Raw genomic sequence first — 16,471 nt, forward strand, 5'->3', positions numbered from 1 at the left:
TCCAAAGAGTAAACATAGTAAAAAGAATATAAACTATCTTACTAGTTTTTATGTTGACTCCACCTGGAAATACTCGTTTTGAGGATATATTGAGTATGTTCCTTCCTATAGCTGCCATAGAAAATATTACAAACTTAGTGGCTTAAAACAACACAATTTTATTATCTTACATTTCTGTAGTTCAAAAGCTTGATCCGTGTCTCAATGGGCTAAAATAAAGGTTGTGATTGGGCTGTGTTCCTTCTGGAGGCTCCAGTGAGGCTCTGCATCCTTACCTCTTCCAGCTTCCAGAGGTTGCCCACATTGTTTGGCTAGTGGCCTCCTTGCTCCACCTTTGAAGCCAGCAGTATCTTCTTTTTCATCCTTTGCCCTTCCTCACACTTCTCGGACCACAGCCTGGGACAGAATCTCTACTCTTCAGGACTCATGTAATTAGATTGGGCCCACCTGAATAATTCAGCATAATCTGACCTCAAGGTCCCTAACTTTAATCACATCTATGAAGTCCCTTTGCCATGTAAGAAATAGGGGTCTTGGACATCTTTTGGTCCTATATTCTGCCTGTCACATTGTGTTAAATAAATGTCATTAAAATTAATTCACTTTTCTTTTTATACTTTCCTTAATGTACTTACTAAAAAATTTAAATTACATATATGGCTTTGATTTGTGGCTCACTGTATTAGAAATTGAGAAACACAAAGATCAAGGGACTTGTCAAAAGTTATAGATCAAGTCAATAATGATGCCAGGAACTGTGAAGTGCCTCAGGGCTCAGACCTCTTCTCTTTCCATACTCATCCTGGGTGACCTTAGCCTGTCTAATGATTTTATGTGCTGATGACTCCAAGTTTTTTATCTCAAGCCCAGACCTCACCCTTGAACTCAGACCTTACTCCTGAACACATATATCTACCTATCTATTCAGTATTTCCATTTGGATGTCTAATAGGCATCTAAAATGTAATATATCTCAAACTGAATCCTTGATCTTTTCCAGTTCCATTGCCATTCTCCATCCCAAACTACTGCTCATATAGTTTTCCCCATCTCAGTAAGGGCCAAAACCTCCAAGGTCACCTTGACTACTCTTTCTTTTCTGACACATACCCAATATATCAGCAAGTTCTGTCAGTTCTACCTTTGAAATACATCCAGTAACTACTTACAGTATTCTTAACATCCTATTGATACAGCCTGGTCCAAAGCACCATTGCCTTTCACCTTGGTTAACTCAACAGCCCATAATTGGCCTCTATGCTTTAATGCTTCTTCCTTCCAGATTATTTTCAGAGAGCAGTCAAAGTTATAACGCTCCAACATGTAGTTCATATCATTCCTCATCTTAAAATTTCCCAAATGATCTTCCATCTCACTCAAAAGAAAAGCTGAATTCCTTACCATATTCTCTAAGGCCCTCCATTAGCCTTGCCTCATCACCCAGCACTCTCCCCTTCGCCTACTCAACTCATTTGTACTTGCCACGTTAATGTTCCACAGATATGCCAAACATGCTCCCACCTCAGGATCTTTGCACCTGCTGTTCCTGCTCCTTCAACAGTCATTCTCCTGAGAGCTCCTTACCTCATTTATTCATTTGATTTAGGTCCTTAATTAAATATCAACTTTCAGTATCCCCATACCATCATTCTCTATTCTTCCTACCCTGCTTTATTTTTCTTCATAAAATATCACTATCTGACATACTGTTTTATTGTTTATCTTTTTATTGGCTATATCTCCTCAATAAAATGTATCTATAAGGACTGAGCTTTTCATCTGCTTTGTTCAGTCCTATACCTCCAGCATCTAGAACAGTGCCAGGCACATAGTAACCACTCGATAAATGCTGATCAATAAATGTATAAACTAATTGACTCAGGAAGGATTAGTAAGTTTTTGCTGAATAATCAAGAATAAGATGGAAAACTGTGCATGCAATATATTTTTTCAGAACTGTATTATTTAGCTCTAACAGATCTCTAAAGGCATTTTTCAAGACTTAACCACATTAGCCAATTTTCAGATGAGAGTCTTATCATTCAAAGAGCAAATGGTTTCAAATCTTATTGCCCTTTTGCCATTCAAAATTAGTTTTTCTTACACAGATAATTGTTCAAATCTAGCCTTTAGAACTGACAGGAGAAAAAGTGCAGATACTTGCTGTTACAATACATGAAAAAGCAGCAAAAATTACCGATATTTTCAGTCAATTTAGCCCCTAATCAACTGTCAAGCAAAATATCCTTCCCAACTGACAGCTTCAGTTAGCAAACTAAAGAGCCTGCTTTTCTCAGCTCCTATCACATCAGAAGTCTCAGAAAGCAAACTAATTGCTTATCACTTAAGCAGAAAGAATAGGGGCATTATATTTTCTTGTTACTGCACAACTAATTTCCCTATTTGTTAATGCTTTCGGTGCTGTTGATCTCAACTTTCAAATTGCATTTTTTTCTCAACCCATAAAGAAAGCAGCTACTTATGACTTTGAAGTAAATTTTTCCTTTGCTTTATTTTTCTTAAAATCACACTGCTCTTGAAATTGTCTACATGCAATATTGTTGTGTTTTAAAGAAACTTCCAAAATACCAACAGCTTTCATCTTCTTTCCATAAAACCTTGAGGTAATGTCTACATTGCCCCTGATCTTTACCAGCCTCATGACCCTTAAAAAGTAAAAAAGATCACTCTGCTAAATCACTAGAAAATTGGACCTAAGAAGAGTATTATAAAGTTGAAAAGATATATCATAATTCATAAGATAAAGGCAATAGGAATGTTTGTGCTACACAGATACACCAATGGAATAGAATAGAAAGTCCATAAAGAGACCAAAATGTGTATAAGAATTTTATGTATGAGAAAGCAGTTGTTTCAATAGTTTTTTTTAAGATGTTATCTATTTACTTTTAGAGAGGGGCAAAGGGACAGAGAAAGAGAGGGAGAGAAAGATCAATGTGTGTGAGAGATATATTGGTTGCCTCTCAAATGCCCCCAATCTGGGACCTGGTCTGCAACCCAGGCATGTGCCCTGACCAGGAATCAAATCGGTGACCACTGAGCCACACCAGCCAGGGCAATTTCAATAGTTTTTTAAAATAGAATGTCTTATAACTGTCCAGTCACTTATTTTGGAATACAGAGTTCAATTCTGTATCACTTGGGAATACTCTGGCTATAAGTATCAAGACAACAACAAAAACTAACAGGGACTTAAAACAGATGTCTGCAGGAAGACAATGAGACAAACCCAGATTCTGGGGCATCTTTCCCAGGTTCTGACCCACAATAATATCATGAAAAAAAAAAACAGAGTGGGGGGGTGCTGTTTTTTATTAGAAATGCTTAAGAAACATATCAACAAAATGGTAACGATGGTGGATCCACTTCTCATTTGCTAAAAAGATGTCCCATCCCTGCACAGGAAGTTCAGTAATTTGTTCTGGAGCTTGATGTGGCTTTGGTGCAGTGCTCAACCGCTCCTCTGCAATTGGCCTCAGCTGAAGAATTTGCTTCCCATCTCAGTGAATGTGAAAGATCATAACCACAAACTCCCACCACCACTACCTACACCTGTGCTCATGCACCCTACTTTCTTTTTGGTCACTGCGAACTAACTGTTCTCCCAGCAGAAACGAACACTTCCACTTGTGCACTAGATCTCATTTCTTTCTGCCTATTCAAGGACTTTGGTGCAGTAATTCTCTTTTCTGTGACATAAATTTATTTATTAAGACTGGAAAGTGTTAGGGAGGAGCAAGTACGGTAGATGGTGAAAACAGGAGTGCTCTTTTGAAATGTTCTGTGAAGTATATGCCCAATCCAATATCTAAGTGGATGTATCAAATTGGTAGATGCATAAATGAGCCTGGTATACCAGGCAGGTCTCAAACACAGGCAGGTAATTTGGAAGCCTGGAATGCATAAATGGTATTAAAAGCCACAAGATGTGACTGGTAGGTACAGGAAACTAGAACATCACCGATTATTTTAGAGGCCTCACCGAGAAGCCAGCAAAGCAAGACCTAATCAGTTTGGGGAAAGCGACAACAAAAAGAAAGCACAGAGCATCTGTCTTGTCTGCTCAATTACATCCATGAAGCATGCACATGGGAGGAAGAGAGGAAAAGAGAAAGAAAGAGGGAGAGAAACATCAATGTGCAGTTGCCTCCCATATGCCCCCAGTTGGGGTTCTGGTCCACAACCCAGGCACGTGCCCTGACTGGGAATTAAACCAGTGACCTTTCGGTTCACAGGCCAGTGCTCAATCCACTGAGTCACACCAGCCAGGGCTAATCTGCATTGTTTGAGGATACCCTGTGAACCTGCATTTGAGGACTGGCAAAAGGTGCATGGCACGGTCAACACTTGAACCTAAATCGGGAGACTAGCGTGCACAGCACCACTCTGTCCTTACCCACAGTGTGATCTGAGGCTGAGCATTAACCCTCTTGGTGTCTCCAAATGGAAAACAAAGCAAAACAGAACACAAGGATGTTGAGTTCTATAGACATGAAGGCCCAAGTGAGACAGCCTCGGGATTGGTTCAGCGCCTTACAGATGTTTTTAAGCACCCAGGGTTTCTTGGGCCCTAAGTATGGCAGAATTAAGTGAGAGTGTCATCTACTTCTTTTTTTAATTAAGTTATTCATTTTTAGAGAGAGGGGAAGGGAGGGAGAAGGAGAGAGAGAAAAACATTGAATCAAGAGGGAAACCATCGGTTGCCTCCTGAACATGCCCTAACTGGGACCCAAATCCTTAACTTGGACATGTGCCCAGACCCAAAAACAAGCCCATGAAATTTGAGTTTGTGGGACGATGCCCAACCAACTGAGCCACATCAGTCAGGGCAGTGTTTCCACGGAAGTCATACAGATGGCCAAGAGGCACATGAAATGGTGCCCAACATCACTAATCATCAGGGAAATGCAAAGCAAAACAGCAATGGGAGAATGGCTATTATCTTGGGAAATTTTAAATATTTTTCTAAAAACACCTACTTGACCATATAAATTTTAGATGTGCCTATCTTTAAAATCAGTTACTATGGCAAAAATTAGTTATATTTTTATATTCTTTTTTCCCTTATACCTTTATAAAATAAAACAAACCTCTTTTGGTCAATCCTCCAATGTGCTCAGCTGAAAACACTCACCTAATGTAGATCCTTTTGGCCTTATGATCAAATTTTAGCAGATGAGATTTAAGCAGAAGAGATACACATCCTGCTGGTGTGTCCTTTAGCCTTTTGCCTCTGCCCTTTACCCTGCCTGGAACACAGTCAAGATACCTGAGGTGTAAGCAGCATCTTGCAACCATGACATTGAAGCCACACTCTAAGGAGAACAGAGCAAAAACATGGGAGTAACGTGGGTCCCTGATAGACTTAATAGGCTGCCCTGGGTGCCATAACTTCTTTTGCTTCAGAAAAATTAACTTCTTTCTTGTTTAAACCATTGTCTGTCACATTTTCTTTGAATTTTAACCAGACACATTCCTAACCAAGAGTCACATTTATGGTCACAATTTACATAATTATCTTGCAATGAGTTGTGTTTCAGGCTATTATTCTTGTAACTTTATTGTAAATTACCTCCAACCCTTCCTGACAGTAGGTACAGTGTATATGAATCAATAAAATTATATGTGCTTATATCTATTGCAAGCTCTGCATTACTAACTTCTGTAGGTCAGCAATAAAGACATAAGGGGACTGCAAAGATTTTTCTAAATCTGAATGTTGATCAAAGAGTCTAAAACCATTAGTTTTATTAAATTTCATAGCAATCACCTCCTATAAATTTTTTGTAATATAATTCTATTCATAAGTTAAGTAAATGAAAATAAATTTTGTGATGAGAATTTTATTTCATCTTCTGTGAAAATTATAAATGCCCTTAAGTATTATTATCTCAGGTTATGATGCCAGGATCCAGATACATATCTTCAGCTTCACTTTGTTCTCTTCATATGAAGAAAATCTGACTTCATCACAGCTTCCAGCACAAGTGGACTTTGGAATGCTGGGAAATGAATAGCTCTAAAATATGTGGGGAAAATGAATAGGATATAAATTGCTGAGGGTTATCATCATCTTGATGGCATTGTAGGTTTTTTCTCTTCTTTAGATACAGATTCAGTGACTAGAAAGAGAGAGAAAATTGAACTCGGTAACTCTAGGCAAGAATGGAAGGGCAGTAACCTAAAGCGCTCTCACAGTTCTATTGAAGATGGACTGCTTTGTCCTTATTGCAAATTCCTGCAATTTTCAAGGGTAACTACAGAGACTTGAAATTTTTAACTGAAAAAGTGATGTGACAGAATCAGGCTCACTTAGGAAGTTTCACCTGATTGCAAAAGGGCCAAAGAAATTAGGCACACTTCTGGAAATTTCCATGCATATTAGTTCTTCATAATTACAAATGGAATGCTATGGAGTGCTAAGCTGTCACTTAAGACCTTCCAAATAACCTGCCATAAGAGATAGGAATCAAGGAGGGACAACACTTAATCTGTGGCAGGAGCTGAGATATATTATAAAGAGAAATGCCTCTTGGCTTTGCATGCCCCCCCTCCAATTCCATTAGGTAAGTAATTAACCTAGAAAACGTCCTAAGCAATTGATGCATTTAACAAACTTTACCTAGGGCCTAGCATTTGTTAGCACTGAGATTTATACTGAGGATACAAAAAGCATTTACAAGGCAAAAAGTATGCAACCTTAAAATGTTTACAACTGAATAGGAAACATAAGACATATATAAGAGCAGAAAAAATATATATATATATACATAGACTAAGTATGCTATGTACAACTGACACAGCCAGAGGGACTATGGGGCTTTCAAGGAATAAACAGAGCACCATGGTTTAAGGGGCTTTGTAATCTGGTAGGATGGGCTTGAGTCCCTGTCCCATCGCACCTCAACTTTGTGACTCTAGACATGTTATGTAACCTCATCTGGAAACCTCAGATTCCTCGTTTGTAAGGTGGATTTTATAATTGTACCTACTGCACAAGGTCACTTTAAGGATTAAATACAATATGTAAAATGCTAAGTATAAAGCCTAGCAAAAATAAATATTAGCCATTATAAATAAATATCGGAGGAATAATAACTGAAGACTGGGTCTGTAGCTGAACTTAGTCTTTCTAGAAATATCATGAAGGACCCAGTTAAACAGATAGAGGACAGAGGAGAGGGAGTGATTCAAAGCATGAACCAGCAGGATGAAAGACATGGAAATAGGCATGCACAGGACATGTTCTGGAACCAATGAGCTTGAATAAAGCCTAACACTAGTTCTTAACTTTAAAAAAATAAATATTGCAATAAATAAAGAAGCAAAGGACATGAGCAAAAATTTACAAATTAGAAAATAATTAGCAAACAAACATATGGGGAAATATTCAGTCTCACTAGGAATCAAAAAATGCAAATTACAGTCATACCTCAGTACTCATTGGCTTCAGAACTTGTCAAATGCCATATTCATCACATTTTGATGGGAAAAAAAAAAAACGTTTCTGCACTTGGCGCTTGCTCGGGACTTGTTGCACTTGCTAAAACTTGTATGAATCATGATGCTACCCTGCAAGAGAAAATGCTTCATTGCTTGTCACTTGCTGGGTACTTGTCAGTTTCAGCATTTGCCATGAGGTCCGGAATAAACTAATGAAGAGTACCGAGGTGCCACTGTAAAACAACGTGAGGAAGATTAACTCAAGATAGTGGATTAAGCACACTAATCTAATTACTCGCTTAACCCCAAATCCCAAAAATGATAAGGAACAGTGTAAAGAAAAGAAAACAAAGTGCCATCAGCAGACTAGAAATGTTGTTTGAAATTCTTGAACTATAAAAATCACACTGTAATAAACTGATGGAAGAAACCCAAAATAGTGCAAGAAAAAAGGATCACCACAGTGACACTAGCCATTCTGGAGGTTATCCAAGTTCACAGGTAATTAAAACATGGAGGAGGTGAATGATTAATTGAAGAAATAATTGGGTAGCTGCTGTATCGGATACATCCTGAAGTCTCACTGATATGAGACAATAGAAGCTTACTTCCCTCTCTCATCATGCGCCATCAGCAGCAGGGATGGGAGGAAGGGGGCTGTGCAATCTGTCCTTCAGGCTGGAAGAAGCTTTACCATCTTCCACCTACAACCTTAGATATTTCCCTGGGGCAAGAAAGAAGGTGGATGTGATCATACCCTTAGACTAGAGGCAAGTGGGGCCCCTGTCCTACATCATGCCCCTCCAGCATCCCTGTGCATTAGAGCATTTTCCTTCAAATTTTCCAGGTCTAGTGCTTGGGACTGCCCGGAGACAGCTGTGTCATCCTGGCAGAGCACAAGTCTGGACCTGGTGCAACATGGGTCACGGTCACCAAAAGCCCTTCTCTGAAATTTTCCAAGCTTCCTACAATGACCAGGAATGGGTGGGCTCTGTGAACATTTTTTGCTCCTCTTCTCCTCTTTCTCTGGGAGTCCAATTACTTGTAGATGAGGCTGCTTGATACTGTCCCACAGAGCATGGTGCTCTAAGGTTTTTTTAGGCTTCTTGCTCTCTGTGCTTTCTTTTGGATCGTTTCTGTTACTGTCTTGAAGTACACAGATCTTGTCTTCTCCAGTGCCTAATCTGCTGTTAATCTCACCCAGTATATTTTTCATCACACATATAGTAAATTTCATCTTTAAAAGTTATTCTTGGGTATATGAGGTCTGCCAAGAAAAAGTCCAGCAATTGTTAATATAATGAGAACAGTTTGCATGACATCAATGTACCCTGGCAGCCAAGGAGAGTGGACTGGAATGCACATGCATGAACAATGATAACTTCACTGTACTAGTCACTGGGGGTGGTAGATGCCATTGAGTGCACATGTGTACTGTCTGTCTTTTGCATTCAAAATGACTGAGAAAGAGGAGCAATGAATCTGCATCAAATTTTGCATTAAGCTTGAACATTCTTCCATAGCAACTATTGAGATGATTCAGAAGGCTTTCAGGGATGATGCAATAGGTGCAGCACAAATATAAGTGTGGCACAAACACTTCAAAGATGGTTGAGAATCTATTGAAAGTGATACATGTTCTGGAAGGCCTGGAATAAGGAGAACACCTGAGATTGTTGAACATGTATGGGCTGCAATCAAGAAAGATGGGTGACTGCAGTGCGAGAGCTCGAAGCTCATCTGGGGATTCCAAAAGCTACTGTGTCTGAGATTTTGAAGCACTCATTTAAAAAATCCCTATTTTTAAAGAGATTTTCAGAGAATAAAAAATGCTCACATGAGTTAAAAATGTGTTCCAAAATGTTAAAAAAACAATAGGACAGTTGAGAAAATTTCCCATAGGTGTCACACTCACACATAATAAAAAAGACAAAAAATATTGGAAATAAGAGAAAAAGATAATAAAAGTAGAAGAACCAGTCCAGAAAACCCAATGCCTAAGTAGTATAGGCTACAGAAACAGAAACAAAGAGGATAAAATAACCGACAAAATAATTGAGGGACATTCCCCCAAACTGCGATGCTAGATTGAAAGGGCCCGCTGAGTGTCCATTACAGTAGGTTAAAATAAACCTAGAATGAGGCACATTACTGTGAAATTTTAAAACAGTGGGGCAAAGAAAAAATTCTACAAATTTTGAGAAAGAGAAGATGACAATGGTGAAATAGCTCCAAATGGTATTAATCTAGAATTGTGCACTCAACCCAACTATCGGTCAAGTGTGAAAATGGAATATAAACATTTTAAGACATTTATGATCTCAAAAAATCTATTTTCTATTAACTCATTATTAACGAAAGCTGATTAATGTGTTCCATCAAAATGAAGACATAAACAAGAAAGAGAAAAACACGAGATTTAAGAAAACAGGAAGACCAACACAAAGAAAAGCAAGTGGAATTTCCAAGAGAAAAGCGAAAAAAGGTCGCAAGATGATAGTTACATAACAAGTATAAAGAGGAACCAGAACAATGTTATTCAAAAGACTTGACACACTGAGGGTCACCATCAGCCTTTTTGTCATCATTTTAACCTGAGGCTAGAATGCCCAAATGAAGTCTGGCCCAGATTTCCAGATGCACTTGGCTTGTTTGAACCATGATAATGAAGCTGATGATTCTCTTTTCCACTTCACACCCAACTCTGGATCACCTGAGAAAACTCATTTCTTTCTAGAGAAATGTTTTGCTTTAATCTGTTCCTGGCAGCTTGAGGTAGGCCATGGTAAACACAAACATGAAAAATACAAAGCAGTCTTTCCCCTTCATCCTATTCCTACTGGATACGCCCCCTACACTTCCCCCAGATGCCCCAACTGTGTAAGCTCTGCTTCCCAGGCAGTACGACTGACCATGTCCCGACTTCCTCAAAAGGGGCTTTTGAAAACTTTCAGGAAAGCAGAGTCCAGGCTACAACCCAGTGACTCTGTGAGGTTCTGTTTTCTGTTTCATCCAACAGTGGCAACTTTGCCTCTTCTGTACACAGCTAAGCTTGTGCTTGCTATTTGGTTTTTCAAAATTAAGCAATATACTATTGCAGGATATATATACAGGAAACAGAGCTATAAAGAGAAACACCATGATGAACACAGAACTAGTACAGCAGTTCCTCTAGAAGGATAAAAGAAGGGTACATTCACATAGGAACACAGGGTCATTCTGAACTGTTGTTAATGTTTTGATCTAGTTGGTTTATTCATAACTTTTCATTTTATAATTATTCTTTAAAATATATATACTTTGTTGTATACATTCTTCTATGTATGTGATATACTTCACAATAAAAAGAAAAAATATAGCAACTTATAATGTTCATAACTGGAAAAGTAGGCCATAAAATTAAATGCATGCTATAATCACAGCTATGTGCATTACATGATGGTGGGAGGGGGTGGGGCAGCGGGAGATGAAAGGCAGTTATAACCAAATGAGAACAGTAAATTATAGTTAAAAGATTATGCATGATTTTCTCACAAACCCAACAGTTTTCAAGTGACTTCAAATGCATTATCCCATTTAGTACTCACTCTTCTGTGAAGCCAAGATTTCCACCATCCTGATATTGCAAACAGAGAAGTGGAAGCTTACATCGTTTAACAAAACTTGCCCATCATCTCATAGGCAAGGAACAGTGGGCCTGAGACTCAAACCTCTATGTCATATGACCTCTGCAGAACACCCTTTCTCTTACCTTAGGCAAGTGACAATCTCACCAAATGTGGACTTCTTCATTTGTAACATAATAATAGTGATGATGGGGCTTTGCTTAAAGAGATCTCGGGATTAAGTAAAATAAAGCATGGAAAGCACTTTACAGTAAGTACTCGATTACTGTTATGTATCAATAATAGTAATGTTAATATTCAGGTTCAATTACATAGTTGGGTGCTGTACTATTTACCTAGGCATTAGGCATATAAGAATGAATATGAACTCACTGTCCAGTGGGAACAAACAATTAAACAAATTTGGGAACCCATGGAAATGATGGAGGTATGTATGTGTATACCTGCGATGCTATGGGAACAGTGCAAGAACACTTGGATTGGACCTGGCAAAGTGAAAGTAGCTGGGGAAGGTTTCCTTAAGGAAATGGTACTCAGAGATACATGATTGAATTGGAAAGGAATCTATGAGACTGCATCCAGACTATGTCCCTAAGCCTCACCTGAGAAAAGAAAAAATGATGAATGTGAAGCCAAGGCAAGGCTATCACTATACCCTGAGTTTAATACAACCCTACTAAAAGGTTCAAAATGTCTGTTAAAACAAATCAAAGGAATAAAGACAAAAAGCCATTGATTTTAGTAATTAAAAGATAAATAATTTTAGGAAAACTTAAGTATGTACTGAGAGAGACTTCCAGCCAAGATGGAGTAGACTGACATGTTCTGTCTCCCTCCACAACTCAGAAGGAACACAACTACCACAAAACCAGAAATAACCAGAAGTTCCAGAAAATAAATGGAAGTCCAACCTATGAAGTTATAAAGAAGTGGTGCTCATCCAGATGTATAGGAGGGGTGAAGCAAGGGGAGAGGTCAAGCTGTGCTGTCAGCAGCAGCAACGGCGACGCCAGTGGGACGTTGGTAAACACCAACACCCATATTTAAGGGGAGGCAAGGAGCACCTAGGGAGCACCTCCAGCTGCAGACCAGACCCATCAGCTTGTAAGTCCAATGCTGAGGAAGGCAAACACCCATTGTCTTGGACTGTGAGGTCTGGAGAGGGTGAGGACATAGGAGGAGGCTCCCGGTCTCTCAGCGGAGAGTGAACGGCAGGAATCCATCTTAGACTCCCATCCCCACAGAAAATGCCACAGCATGGTGAAAGGGTCGCCCAATTATGACAAGTGCACGGGGCTCTTCCCCCTATAGCATAGAAGGTGTGACAGCCCCGCCCAGGAAGCAAAGGTAAACATAAAACTGTCAGGATGGCACAGATCATGATAGATATCCCAGTGATGCAGCTGACCAGACAGTAAATATCTAATCTAATGAAACAGCAGAGACAGACCCACCCACTCTGGGAATGATGGCCAAGGCAACAGCTAGAGGGGCACCAGTGCCATACAGAAGTGGGAGAAGTGCCTGGTAAAAAGGCACATGCTAGGTAAGCAGCATTGTTCCCTCTCAAACCCCTCCCCCACATACAGCACCACAACATGGTGAAACATGTCACCCTGTATTGATGAATATATAAGGCTCTGCCCCTTACAGTGTAACAGGTGTGACAGCTCTACCTAACAAAAATAGGAGCCTGTCAAGATGAGGAGACAGAGAAGTATGGCCTAAAAGAGGGAATGGATCAAGGTTTCAGTGAGAGAACTAAGTGACAAGGAGATAGCCAACCTAACAGACACAGAATTCCAAACACTGGTGATAAAGATGCTCACAGGCTTGACAGAAATGCATGAATAAGGCAAACACATAAGAGAAGATGTGAAGGCTATGCTAAGTGAAATGAAGGAAAATCCACACAAAACCAATGATGAAGGGAAGAAAACCAGGATTCAAATCAATAATATGGAACATAAGGAAGAAAAAAAACAGCCTACCAGTACAGAATGAGGAAACAAGAATTGAAAAAAATGAGGAGAGAACTGGTAACCTCTGGGACAACTTTAAACATGCCAACATCCAAATCATGGGGATGCCAAAGGAGAAGAGGAAGAGCAAGAAACTGAAAACTTATGTGAAAAAATAAGAAAGGAAAACTTCCCAAATTTTGTGAAGGAAATAGACATACAAGTCCAGGAAGCACGGAGAGTCCCAGGAGAGCTGGACCCAGAGGGGACCACACAAAGACACATCATGATTAAAATGCCAAAGGTGAAAGATAAAGAGAGAATCCTAAAAGCAGCAAGAGAGAAGCAGAGAGTTGCCTACAAAGGGGCGCCTATAAGACTATCAGCTGATTTCTCAAAAGAAACTTTGCAGGCAAGAAGGGACTGGCAAGCAGTATTCAATATGAGGAAAAGCAAGGACCTACAACCAAGATTACTCTATCCAGCAAAGCTATCATTTAGAATGGAAGGGCAGATAAAGTGCTTCCCAGACAAGGTCAAGCTAAAAGAGTTCATCATCACCAAGCCATTATTATATGAAATGTCAAAGGGACTTACTTAAGAAAAAAGAGATCAAAACTATGAACACTAAAATGACAAACTCACAACTATCAACAACTGAATCTAAAAAATAAAAACAAAATCTGACTAAGCAAACCAGAATAAGAACAGAATCATAGGTATGGGGATCATTTAGAGGGTTATCAGCTGGGAGTAGGGACGGGGAGAAATGGGGGAATGGTGCAGGGATCAAGGAGCATAATCAGTTGGTACAAAAGGAAGTTAAGAATAATATAGGAAAGGGTGAAGCCAAAGAACTTATACACATGACGCATGGACATGAACTAAGGGGGGTGGGATTGCTGGAGGGAAGGGGAGTGCTGAAGGAAAAAAAAAAGAAACAGCAGATAGGAAATCTTTCTGAGGCACAGTTCAGAGCTTTGGTTGTAAAAATGCTTACAGACCTTAACAGCATATCTTAAACAAGACAGGAAAAGAATGAAGGCTAGTCCTGCTGAAATGAACAAAAACACATATGAAACAAATGGTGAGGATAGAAAACTAGGGATCAAATCAACAAATTGGTACACAGGGAAGGAACAAACAGCAAACCAGTGCAGAAAGAAGAAACGAAAAGTGAGGAAAATGAGGAGAGGCTCAGAAACATAAGGGACAGCTTTAAGTGGGCCAACATCCGAATCATAGGGTTGCCAGAAAGTGAAGAAGAAAAACTAGAAATTGAACAATTATGTGAAAAAAACAATGAAGCAGAACTTCCCTAACTTGGGGAAGGAAATAGACTTACAGGTCCAGAAAGCACAGAGAGTTCCAAAAAAACTGAACCCAAGGAAAACCACACCAAGACACATTATAATCAAAATGTCAAATATTAAAGATAAAGAGAGAATCTTAAAAGCAGCAAGAGAGAAGAAGAGAATTACGTACAAAGGGATCCCAATAAGACTGTCAGCTGATTTCTCAAAAGAAACTGTGCAGGCAAGAAGGGACTGGCAAGAAATATTCAAAGTAATGAAAAGCAAAAACCTACAACCACGGTTACTCTATCCAGCGAAGCTGGGATTCATAATAGAAGGGCAGAGAAAGTGCTTCCAGGACAAAGTAAAACTGAAGGAGTTCATCAGATCCAAATCACTATTATATGAAATGTTAAAGGGACTTGTTTAGGAGAAAAGAGGATCAAAACTATGAACATTAAAATGAAAACTGTAGCACAACAACCAACAACAGAAGCTAGGGAACTGAAACAAAGGCAAACTAAGTTGGCAACGAGAGTGTGAAAAGAACTATAGGTATGGGGAATATTATGAGGAGAGGTCAGCGGGGAGGGGGAAGGGGGGAAAGGGAGGGAGATGGTAAAGGAATTAAGCATAGTAGGAGGGAGTGGAGCAGACAGGAAGATGTTGAGAAGAACTATATTCACAACCAATGGGCGTGGATTAAGGGGGGCGACAACTGGAGGGAGGGGGGTCACTGGGTGGAGGGGAACAAAAGGAAAATAAATTGGGACAACTGTAACAGCATAATCAATAAAGCATATTTTTTTAAAAAAATTTTTTTAAATTTTAAGTATCTACTGAGAGATGATATCAAGGGACTGTTAATTTTATTAGGTATGATATGGTGGTTATGTATATTTTTAATGTCTTTCTTCTGTTAGAGGTGCAGAGTTCAATTTCCATAGTCCCTTAACTTACACAATTGGCCTGCAGTAGGGAGGGGATGCGGCGGGGGAGTGGTGAGAACGATTATAAAAGAAAGTGTCATGAGGAAGAAATCACCAGGAATTCAATAAGAATAATCTTTTCTCTACTTTTACGAATGCTTGACATTTTCCATAATAAAATTTTTAAATTAAAAAAAGGCACTAGTGACTTGAAGAAAGCTGTTTCAGATAAATGTGGGGAGAAGACAGATTGGGAAGGATCAAGGGGTATGTGGTTGACGAAGTACGAAGGCAATGAGTATGGCTTGACTCAAGAACTTTGGCCAAGCTCTGTGGAGTATCAGGCAGAGAAAATGGAGATAAGGCAGAGATAAGTACATAGATATAAACAAGGTATGGCTAATTAGGAGGGAAATATAAATACCTGTGTGTCTAAATGAAGAAGCCAGGGGAAGAAGAAAGATTGAAAAAGTAGACAAGGAGAAATGATAGGTTAAAATTTCAGATAGCAGGCATGCATCCTAGGAGAAGTGACTCAGCCATCCGTAAGAGCAAAGAAACTACTTTGACATCCACGTCAGGTGGGGCAAAACCTCCAGGTCTCCCACAGGCCTGGACTTCCCTTGTGTCAGGAAGATAGCGGCATCACTTTTATAGCTGGGATGATGCTGTTTTGATGCAAAATAGCATCAAAATATGACACTGGAGGGCACAGGCTACCAACAAAAAGGAAGCAAAGTCACCCAGACCCGTGTGGCTGAGTTTGCTGGGCTTTGTCCCACAAAGCCAACGGTCACAGGTATGATTCCCAGTCAGGGCCCATGCCTGGGTTGTGGTTTGGTCCCTGGTTGGGGCGTGTAGGAGAGACAACCGATTAATATTTCTCTCTCACATCATTGTTTCTCTCCCTTTCTTTCTGCTTCTCTTCCCTTCTCTCTCAAAATAAATAAATACATAAACAATTTTTTTTAAAGAAGGAAGCAAAGGCAGGTGAATAAACAGGTACAAAGAGCAAGCAAGACAAACCTGATACTGAAAAGACTCTGACATGGGGTGAATCATACCATTTACCCACAGCTCTCCCTCCCAACCACTAACTCCAGTCAGATTCCGGCAAACATTCTACCCACAGTCTCAGGTCTCCAGTTTAGATCTGGCCCAGCCTGAAGTAAAGATGGGAAATACATGCGTGGGTG

The 16,471-nt window shown here is 39.6% G+C and overlaps 1 long non-coding RNA gene across 1 annotated transcript in view; it reads right to left on the reverse strand.

Annotated features, from left to right (window-relative positions):
• Positions 1-5,884: 5,884 nt before the first annotated feature.
• Positions 5,885-16,471, reverse strand: part of LOC150012255 (uncharacterized) — a 31,506-nt gene continuing 20,919 nt past the window's right edge. The window contains exons 2-3 of the long non-coding RNA XR_016510733.1: positions 7,454-7,697; positions 5,885-6,143 (exon numbers count right to left, since the gene is read on the reverse strand). This is a non-coding gene — a long non-coding RNA (uncharacterized LOC150012255). The remainder of the gene's footprint in view (positions 6,144-7,453; positions 7,698-16,471) is intronic.

The sequence above is a fragment of the Furipterus horrens genome, unplaced genomic scaffold (assembly GCF_987537825.1).
Source record: "Furipterus horrens unplaced genomic scaffold, mFurHor1.1.pri manual_scaffold_4, whole genome shotgun sequence".
Classification (NCBI taxonomy): Eukaryota; Metazoa; Chordata; class Mammalia; order Chiroptera; family Furipteridae; genus Furipterus; species Furipterus horrens.